General features: G+C 51.3%; 1 long non-coding RNA gene across 1 annotated transcript; it reads right to left on the bottom strand.

The window, feature by feature from the left end:
- Positions 1-395: 395 nt before the first annotated feature.
- On the bottom strand, positions 396-3726 carry LOC127680194 (uncharacterized). Its single transcript, XR_007976943.1, has 4 exons — positions 3542-3726; positions 2943-3122; positions 2377-2536; positions 396-723 (listed from the first exon to the last, which is right to left on the bottom strand). It is a non-coding gene; the product is annotated as an uncharacterized LOC127680194 (long non-coding RNA).
- Between the last annotated feature and the right edge of the window lie 5604 nt (positions 3727-9330).

Here is a 9330-nt window from a genome sequence, read left to right on the forward strand (position 1 = left end):
TTGCTATTGGCTCAAGAACTTACAGGGGGCTCTCCTGTCTCTGCAACACAGGGATTACAGATGTATGCGAACTGTGCTGGCTTTCCACGGGTTCTGGGGCCTCTCGCTCGGGATCTCAGGCCTGCACACAAGGGCCTTTCTCCACGGAGCCCTTTCCTTCCTGAGATGAACTTACCGCAACATCAACAGTTACGACCAACCGTGTGAGGATGGTCACAAAATCAAATGTCATACCTTAGTCTTGTGTTGCTGTAATAAGCCACCCCGCCCAAGGCAACCTATAGAAGGAGGGGTTTATGTCTCCAGGGGGATGGGAGTCTATTACTGTCACAGCTGCCGGGAGAGTGGCAGGAGGCAGGCATGGCAACAGTAACACCCCAGAGATCACATCTCAAACTGCGAGCAGGAAGCAGAGGAAGGGAACGTGAAGTGGCACGAAGCTCTAAACTCTCAAAGCCCATCTCTAAGTAACACAGTACTCCAACAAGGCCACACCTAACCTCGCCCCCACCCCAACAGTGCCACCAAGTGCTGACAGAGCATTCCATTGCCCCAGACTGTGGGGAGTATCACATACAAACCACCACCACACCATGCAAACATCACTGGTCTTTAATTCTAGAATATTTTCAACCTCCTCTGAAAAGCCTCTTCATACAGGAGATCTTCACGGGGAGATCAGTACTCCATGGATTCCTCGCTGGGCGTTCTGGATGATCAGATCTAGAAACATATGCAACATTCTATAGATTATGTTAGAGAGAAAAGCAAGTTGGAACCTAAGCACCTCTGGGCATTGGTAGCCATATAGGAGATGCTGATGTCTCCTAGAACACTCTATGACAGCTGTCTGGGGACATGGGCTGGTGCTGCTGGGACCTCAGCTGGCATCTTTCCTGCTTCCCCGGTATTCCCTCTCTCCAGAGATCTCCTGCACAGCCTGGAGGCCAGTGGGGCTCCAAGTGTGGGCTGATGGTTGCGACGCTCTAAATCAAAAACTAGGGAGAGGTAGGACCAAGCTTGTTGGACAGAGAGGCTTTTCAAAAGCAGTCCTTAGCCAAACAGGATAGCATGCCCCTGCCTTATCAGCTTGCAGGGAGCTGAGGCAGGAGGAACATTAAGGCTAGCTTGTGTTACCTAGCCTCAAAACCAAATCAAAAAAAAGATCAAACAAAGCAGAGAATTGGGGATATGCTTGTTAACAGTGACAAAGCCCTGGGTTTCTTTCCCACCATGGGGGGGTATACATACATATTATTATATATGTATATATAACATATAATATATAATATGTATGTGTATAATAAAGAAGAAAAGGAGGGCCTTCTAGGATGGAAAAGCAAGAATTGGGCTTTTTTTAGTTTCTGGTTGGTGGTATCTAATGCTATACAGTGTATCTTATCTCCTATTAGCTGCCCACATCAAGGCCTTCAGTGATTCTCAGAGAAAAGTAGGATACAGGAAAGCCGGTGGGGATGGAACACCCAGATCCGAATGCTCCCATGGGTCTGTCCCCGTGGACAGAGAATGAGGGTCCTGCAAGCTCGTGACATAGCCAGTGCTCCCCAGAGGCTCAGATTAACGGATGGTGCAGTGCGTGGGAATGGGATGTCTGCTGTGGGCTGGTGTTTAGCTGCAGTCCTCAGGACACCCCGCCCCAGGGCAGAGCACGTATATCCGTTTTCTTCTCACTGTGACAAGGGGCCAAGTTTCACATTTCTGGTTGTCACTTGTAAATTAGAGAGGACCAGGGTTTAATCTCAAATGGAGTCTTTGAAAATCTCCAGGGGAGATTTAATATGCTACCTAGTGTTACAAGATGCATGGGGGGAAAGAGGTGTGTGTGGGGTGTGTGTGTGTGTGTGTGTGTGTTTGAACTCATTACTGGATCAGAAGGGGACTTCACGTTGGCTGTCCACAAAACCTTGCCCTAGCTGTGTGTGACATGACGGCAGACACCTTTAATCTCAGCAGGAGGCAGAGGCAGGCACCTCTCTGTGCATTTGATGTTAACCTGGTCTTTATAGTGAGTTCTGGGCCAGCCTGGGCTCTATAGTGAAACCCTGACTTGAGAAACAAACACCTTTCTGAGGGCAGCCTCCAGAACCCATGTCTTAGTCAGGGTTTTACTGCTGTGAACAGATACCATGACCAAGGCTGCTCTTTTTGTTGTTGTTAGTGGTGGTGGTTTTTTGAGACAGGGTTTCTCTGTATAGCTCTGGCTGTCCTGGAACTCACTCTGTAGACCAGGCTAGCTCAAACTCAGAAACCCACCTGCCTCTGCCTCCCGAGTGCTGGGATTAAAGGCGTGTGCCACCACTGCCCGGCTGACCAAGGCTACTTTTATAAGCCAACATTTAACTGGGGCTGGCTTACAGGTTCAGAGGTTCAGTCCATTATCATCAAGGTAGGAACATGGCAGCATCCAGGCAGGCATGGTGCAGGAGGAGCTGAGAGTTCTACGTCTTCGTCTGAAGGTTGCTAGCAGAAGACTGGCTCACTCTAGGTCTCTTGAGATCTTCCAGATACTAGAAGACTGGGAAAAGAGAACGCAGAGGCTTATCTCCAGAGCATCTCCTTCTGCGAAATGGGGACAGCTCGTGTGGCCGCTGCCAAGGGTCCTTGCATGCTGAGGCAGTGTTTGCCTCTCTCCTCCTCAGAAGAACCCCTTTCCCTTCCATGTAGGAAGAATGGGGTCTCTCCCTCTCGCTTCAGAGAATTTTGCTCTGGTGACCAGGGACAGCTTCAGTCTCAGGGTTGTGCTTAGAGCTCGCTCATGGGGCCCTGCTGAAGTGTGAATTCCAAGTGCGTGGAGGGCTGGAGATGACGTGTATGGGTGCGAGTCTGCGGCTGCTGAAGGGATTTCTGTCACGTAACCACCACCCCCACCCCCCACCCCCCAGGGCAGAGGCAGGAGCCTCGGTGAGCCTGTGGCTTAGTACCTGGGTACGATGGACCGGAGGGCAATTTGTCTCTGGAGCATCCGGGCTGAGCCTCAGTTCCATACTGGCTGGGGACAGGATGACAGGTGGAGTCCCCTGTCCCACAAGGCAAGGTAGTCTTCAGGACTGTCTACACTGAGCCTCTCTACGAACGCACAAGGGGGTCCTGTACCACACGCACTGGATGGAGAAGAAGGCGTGAGAAATGGGAGGCGCGTGCCTGGCTGGCTGCCAGACTCCTCCCCGCAGCTCTGCTCCGTACTTCAGTCTAAGTTAGCAAAAGCCCTGCCCCGCTCGAGGTCTGTGGCCCTGCGCTCCCAGCTCAAGAGCGCCATGCGCCCAGCACGGCTTCCTCGCTCCCGGGACGGACCAGCTCACAGACTTTTAAGACCTACGGAGCTGGGTCGCCACAAAATCCCTGCAGCGCCACAACTTGGGGACACGGTGAGTTGGGGGACATGACACAGGGCCACGGCAGGGCGCTTGTTCCTGGCGTGAAAACCTGGGTCTATGAGGGACACCCGAAACACTCTGAGCTGGCAATGGCTCAGAGAAGACGCTTCCATATTTAAGTTCCTGGACGTGGAACTTTTTCTGACCTCTTCCCAGCGCGCTATCCCGCGGGCTGAGTATTGTGTTGAGTGTCGCCGTGGTTTCTGTTCGCTTGTTATAGGCCCACTCGGGTTTCGGTCTCATCGCGGAGAGGCGAGGGGGTACCCGGAAGGATCGCGATGGCCCGGGGTGCATGCTACATCAGCCTTAGGGTGGTGCGCCCTGGAACTGGGTGCGCCCTGGAACTGGGTGGTCAGCGAGCGAGACAAGAGGCGCTGCGCAAACTCTGAGCCCTCTCTGGAGGAAGAGCCGACCCGGGCAGAGCAGAGGCGGAGGTGCGGGACCCAATGTCTGCATCCCGCTCCATAGGACCCCAGCCTGGCTGCTAGGTCCCCTTGCCGTGTCCGGCCACCTCCCCACCCCGCCCCCCAGCCTGGCCAACGCATAGACCAGCGTGACCCCGGCGCCCGCAGTGCTCGCTGGCACCGCCCTTGCGCGCCCGGCCTTTCGCCCACCTTGACCCACTTTTTTCTTTCCAGGTGACAGAGAAGTGGCCACACCGACCATTTAAAGCGATCCCAACTTCGGTGAAGCCTTACTGGAAAGACGAAGCTTCCATTCCGGGAGCCTGGAGGAGGATCGAGCAGGGGCTACGCCTGGGCTTGCCTGGGCTTGTTCAGAGCAGGGCTTTCCCCCTCCCCTCGGCAACTGCACAGATTGGGGGCTTTGGAAGACGTTGCCAGAATCTGGAAGCCAAGGCCGGGGCTACAGGGGCCCGGGGTCTGCGCACCTGCTCGCCGAGGAGCTCAGGTAAACACCGAGCCGGTGCTCTTGTCTGTGGGAAAGTGTGCGAAGGAGTCAGGAACTAGGCCGAATGCTTGAGTGATAATTACAGAAAACTGCTGGGTTGTGCAGCCCAGCACAGGAAGGCGAAGAAGTTCCAAGAAGTAACAAAATGTCCTTTGATATCATCATCTCTGGAGAGAAAGGATTCCTTTGGGGGAGTTTTGCTTGGACCGATTTTTTTTTTCTTCTTTGATCTTTGTTGGGCGTGAAGAAGGCTCTGACGCCCTTGGGCTGTGCTCACCAATGTGGGAGTTGAGCTAAAGCTGACGACTCCCAGGTTCTCTTTCCCACCCATATAAAAATGGGGCGCGGACCCTACCACCCAGAGTTGTACTGAAAAATTTATTCGGCAGGGGGAAAAAAGTGCTTGGGTCACTAAAGCTGAAAGTGTGTGTGTGTGTGTGTGCGCGCGCGCGCGCCAAAGTAGAGTATAGCCCAAGCTAGCCTCGAGCTCTAGGCATTTCCCGTCTCCGCCTCCTGCGTGTGGGTTCAAATTATAATGAGCTGAGGGGTCTCCGCCTCCATCCCGGTCCCCCTCGGTGGGTGCGAGCGCCCCTGCTGGCAGGAGCTCTGCCTAGCCTGAAAGAGCTTTATTGTTTAGTGCCCCCTGCCGCTTCCCAGAGCAGCGGGGGGCCAAGTCTCAGGTGCCCTTCTTTCCCAGGCTAGAGTGAAAGGTTTCCTTTTTGGGTTCTTCGTGTCGTTAATAGGAGAATTTGATGAACTCGGAAGGCAGCTCAAGGACAGGTTTATTAGGATGGGAGAGAAAACAAGGTGTCAGGGAAGCTGAACTTGTTGCCCCGGGAGGAAGGCATAGGAGAGGAGAAGAGAAAGCCATGCTTTTGCAGTGGAGGTGGGCTAGCGTGTCAGGGGTGGAAGACTTCAGAGAAAGAGTGCAAGAAAACCCAGGGGCCGGAGAGCGCAGGCTTGGGCTGTATCCAAGAGAAAAGGTGACCGAGAAGGAGGAAGTGTGAGTTAGGACGCTAAAGGCAGAGCAGGCAGCCCCTGCAGTGCTGAGCTCAGAAGCCCTGTGAGGTGGAGAAAGCCCGGGTCGCAGCTGCTTCCAGGAAGGACAAGGGCATCATTTCATCGGGGAGATAATTATTTCTTCAGTCTTCTTGGCTTGTCTTCAGGAGAATCCGGTTTCCTGGATGTGGGAGGGGTGTGGTGATTGACTTCTGGCCAGGTGATTGACAGGCCCCACTAGATTACTGGTTAAAAGGAGGAGAAGACAGCATGCGATATTTTGGGGTAGCTTAGGATGTCAGATCTCCACCCCTGGCCAGAAGTGGAATTTATATTTTATTCTTCCAACTGGGAGGAATTAGCTTTCCCGTAATAAGCCTCAACAAAGACAAGAACCCTCCATTTTTTTAGATGGTATTTTAAATCTTAAGGAGACTATTTGAATGTTTTCATTTATTAACATTACCAGGGAGACAGGAAGTGGGGGGTTCATCCTGAGTGCCCCCCTGAGATCTAGCTACGGAGCATTAGGTGAACATTGAGCCGCACCCACAGGACGCATATGGCCATCACCCTCCCCCACCCCAGCTCCATGTCTGTCAGGGCTCTACAGAAACCTGGAACCCGTGGCCTCTTGACAGTCTAATGCTTGGGCTCACGCATCTAGACATGACTGGGCCTCTTGTATAAAATGTCACATCCAGGGACAAAGTGGCACAGTGTTATGTGCGGCCAGTCCTGCCCCTGTCTGCAGTTCCGAGAGAACTCGGGGACAAATGGCTGTTCTTTAAGCTATGGCACTTACTGTGCAGTAATGGCCAGAGTAGCTATGTGAGGGAAGGAGGGAGGTGTGTGCATTTAATATTAACCTTGAAGGTTCATCTGGGCTGTCTGGGACAGGACCAACCGGTATCCCAGGACCCGTTGACATCAGATGCCGTGTGTGTCAGTAATCACCGTTCCCCTGAGCAAACCCGGCCTTCAGACCAGTGGGCTCTCCCTTCCTCTGCTACTCTGCCTTTCTTCTAAGTCTCAAGGATCCTTGACTAACAGGCTTGACAGCCACGAGGCCATTTTTGCTTCTCACCCTGAATTCTTACTATACATCACCAGCTAAACCTAGACAAGCCCCCGAATTGTCTGCACGTAGCATCCAGGGCGAGCCTCCCAGTAACTTGGTACCCCGCTATTGTTAGTTTGTACTACTCTTGCAGCTGGCAATTGGTCTAGACGGCATAGCAGGATGCCAGGGTGAAAGGAGGCGGCTGTGGTATTAGGACACATGACCTCTAACCTCAAGAGATCTGGAGATGGACAAGTAAATAGGTGGGCAGGGCTCACTCCTTCACGGGTTGCCGTGTGCAGAGAGTCACTGAGGGTGAGTCTGACAGAGAGTGGAAGGTGGGCTCTCTGTAGGCAGAAGGGCCAGCACATGCAAATGCCTGCGTTTGTTGTATATGAGAAATCTCAAGGAAGCTGTGAGGCTGCAGGTGGTTTTTCAGGACACCCAGTAGCAAGTATCAGACAGGAAGATAAGAGAGATTAGACTGCAACCTTGTAGCCTGCTGTGGCCCGAAGACCCACTCTTCCCAGAGAGCACAGCTCAGCCCTGCAGGCTCAAGGGTTCAGCAGATGGAAGCGGTGTGGGATGTGTCACCTGCAGACACCTGGTATAGCTCATGTGTCTCCTCCCAAGGGAATCGCAGGACCCTTTGGAGCCTCAGCGTTCAGGTCTAGGCGAGACGTTAGGCTCCAGGACCTGTCCTGTCTTAGCCAGCTCTGTCACCAGCTTTGTGAGTCTGGAAGTAGAAGTTGACCTTTTAGCTTTGGTTCCTCAGTCACAAAATTGGACTTGTGAACTGGGTAGGGTAGGACACGCCCATAATCCCGGCACCTGGAGGCTGAGACTCCAGAAGCCAGACCGGGCTACAGAGCGAGACCCTGGATCAGAGGGAGAGGAGGGGGAAGTGCATTGGCCTTAAGTTAGGATGTACTGTGTACTGAGTGGTGGTGGAAAATAACTAGTCATCAGAGGCCAGGCAGCGGTGGCTAATCCCAGCACTTGGGAGGCAGAGGCAGGTGGATCTCTGTGAGTTCAAGGCCAGCCTGGTTTACAGTGTTCTAGAACAAGCCAGGGCTACACAGAGAAACCTTTTTTTTTTTTTTGGTCTTTCCAGACAAGGTTTTTCTGTGTAGCCGTGGCTGGCCTCGAACTCATTCTGTAAACCGGGCCTGGTGGCGTACACCTGTAATCCCAGCACTTGGGAGGCAGAGGCAGGCAGATTTCTGAGTTTGAGGTCAGCCTGGTCTACAGAGTGAGTTCCAGGACAGACAGGGCTACACAGAGAAACCCTGTCTTGAAAAACCAAAATAAAAAAACAAAAAACAAACAAACAAAAAAAACCAAACTCATTCTGTAGACCAGGCTGGTCTTGAACTCAAAAATCTGTCCTCACTGACAGAATCCAACAGGTTTGGGGTATTTTTTTGTTTTTTGTTTTTTTTTTTAATTTTGCATTGCAAATGTTTCTCTCTTCCCCTTCTTAAAAGCTACTGCTTTGATTTTTTTTTTTTTAGACCTAGTACTGCAGATATTTAAACTAAGTAAAATGCTCCGAGGTGGCGTAAAAAAGAAGAGTCTTTGCAGATGTCCAGTGTGTGTATGTATGGGTATGTGTATGTATATAGTGTGTGTGTGTGTTCATGTGTGTGTGGTATTTGTGTCTGAATGTCTATGTGTGTGGTGTGTGTATTCATATGTGGGTGGTTTGTGTATGTGTGAAGTGTGTATAGTGAGTGTATGTGTGTAGTGTGTGTGTGTGTGGTATGTAGTATGTGTGTATATGTGTAGTGTGTATGTGTGTAGTGTGTGTGTATGTGCCTGTGTGGTGTGTGTAGTGTGTGTGTATATGTGTAGTGTGTGTGTATGTGTGTGTATGTATGTGTCTAGTATGTATGTGTGTGTAGTGTGTGTGTATGTGTGTAGTGTGTATGTGTGTAGTGTGTATGTGTGTGATATATATATATATGTGTGTGTATGTGTGTAGTGTGTGATGTGTGGTGTGTATAGTGTGTATGTGTGTAGTGTGCATGTATGTGTGTGTATATGTGTGTAGTGTGTATGTGTGTGTAGTGTGTGTGTGTGTGGTGTGTGTGTGTGTATGTGGTTTGTATGTATGTGTCTATGTGTGTAGTGTGTGAATGTGTGGTATGTATAGTGTGTGTGTGTGCTGTTAAGAGCCCAGTGTTAATTGACTGTTTGACCCACATTCATCCCTAGTCTTGGCTTTGTTCTTTTTTAAAGTTAATTGGCTTTGGTTTTATTTCTTTTTTTCTTTTTTTTTTTTTTTTTTGGTTTTTTGAGACAGGGTTTCTCTGTATAGTCCTGGCTGTCCTGGAACTCACTCTGTAGACCAGGCTGGCCTTGAACTCAGAAATCTGCCTACCTCTGCCTCCCAAGTGCTGGGATTACAGGCGTGAGCCACCACGCCCGGCTGGTTTTATTTCTTGTTGGCGTGTGTGTCATGTATTTGCACACGTGTGCACACATGCCTGGGTGAGCTCATAGTGACCGGAGAGGGTCCTTAAGTGTCCTCTCCTAACCTTCTTCCTTGAGCCTGGAGCTGCTTATCAGCCCGAAAACCCCAGGGAGCCTCCCATCTCTTGTCCAGCAAGGCTGAGATAGTTTTGGAGTTTCGTGACAGTTTCCTTGTGTAGCCCTGGCTGTCCTAGAAATAGACCAGGCTGGCCTCGAACTCACAGGGATCTGTCTGCCTCCACTTCCCAAATGCTGGGGTTAAAGGCATGCGTCACCCCAGCTTGATCCTTAATTCTAGTGATCTTTAATTCTTCCTCAGATGGCCACCTCATCTTGCGACATTATTAATTAAAATGGACCAGGAATGACAGCGGGTAAGATGGCCACGCCCACTCTGCTATGTGAAGGCAACTGAGCACACTGTCCTCCTATCAACGCAACCAGTGAGGGAAGCTTAAGGTCCTGGATCCTGAGGCCCCCTGGTCCCAC

This window comes from Apodemus sylvaticus, chromosome 3 (assembly GCF_947179515.1).
Source record: "Apodemus sylvaticus chromosome 3, mApoSyl1.1, whole genome shotgun sequence".
Lineage (NCBI taxonomy): Eukaryota > Metazoa > Chordata > Mammalia > Rodentia > Muridae > Apodemus > Apodemus sylvaticus.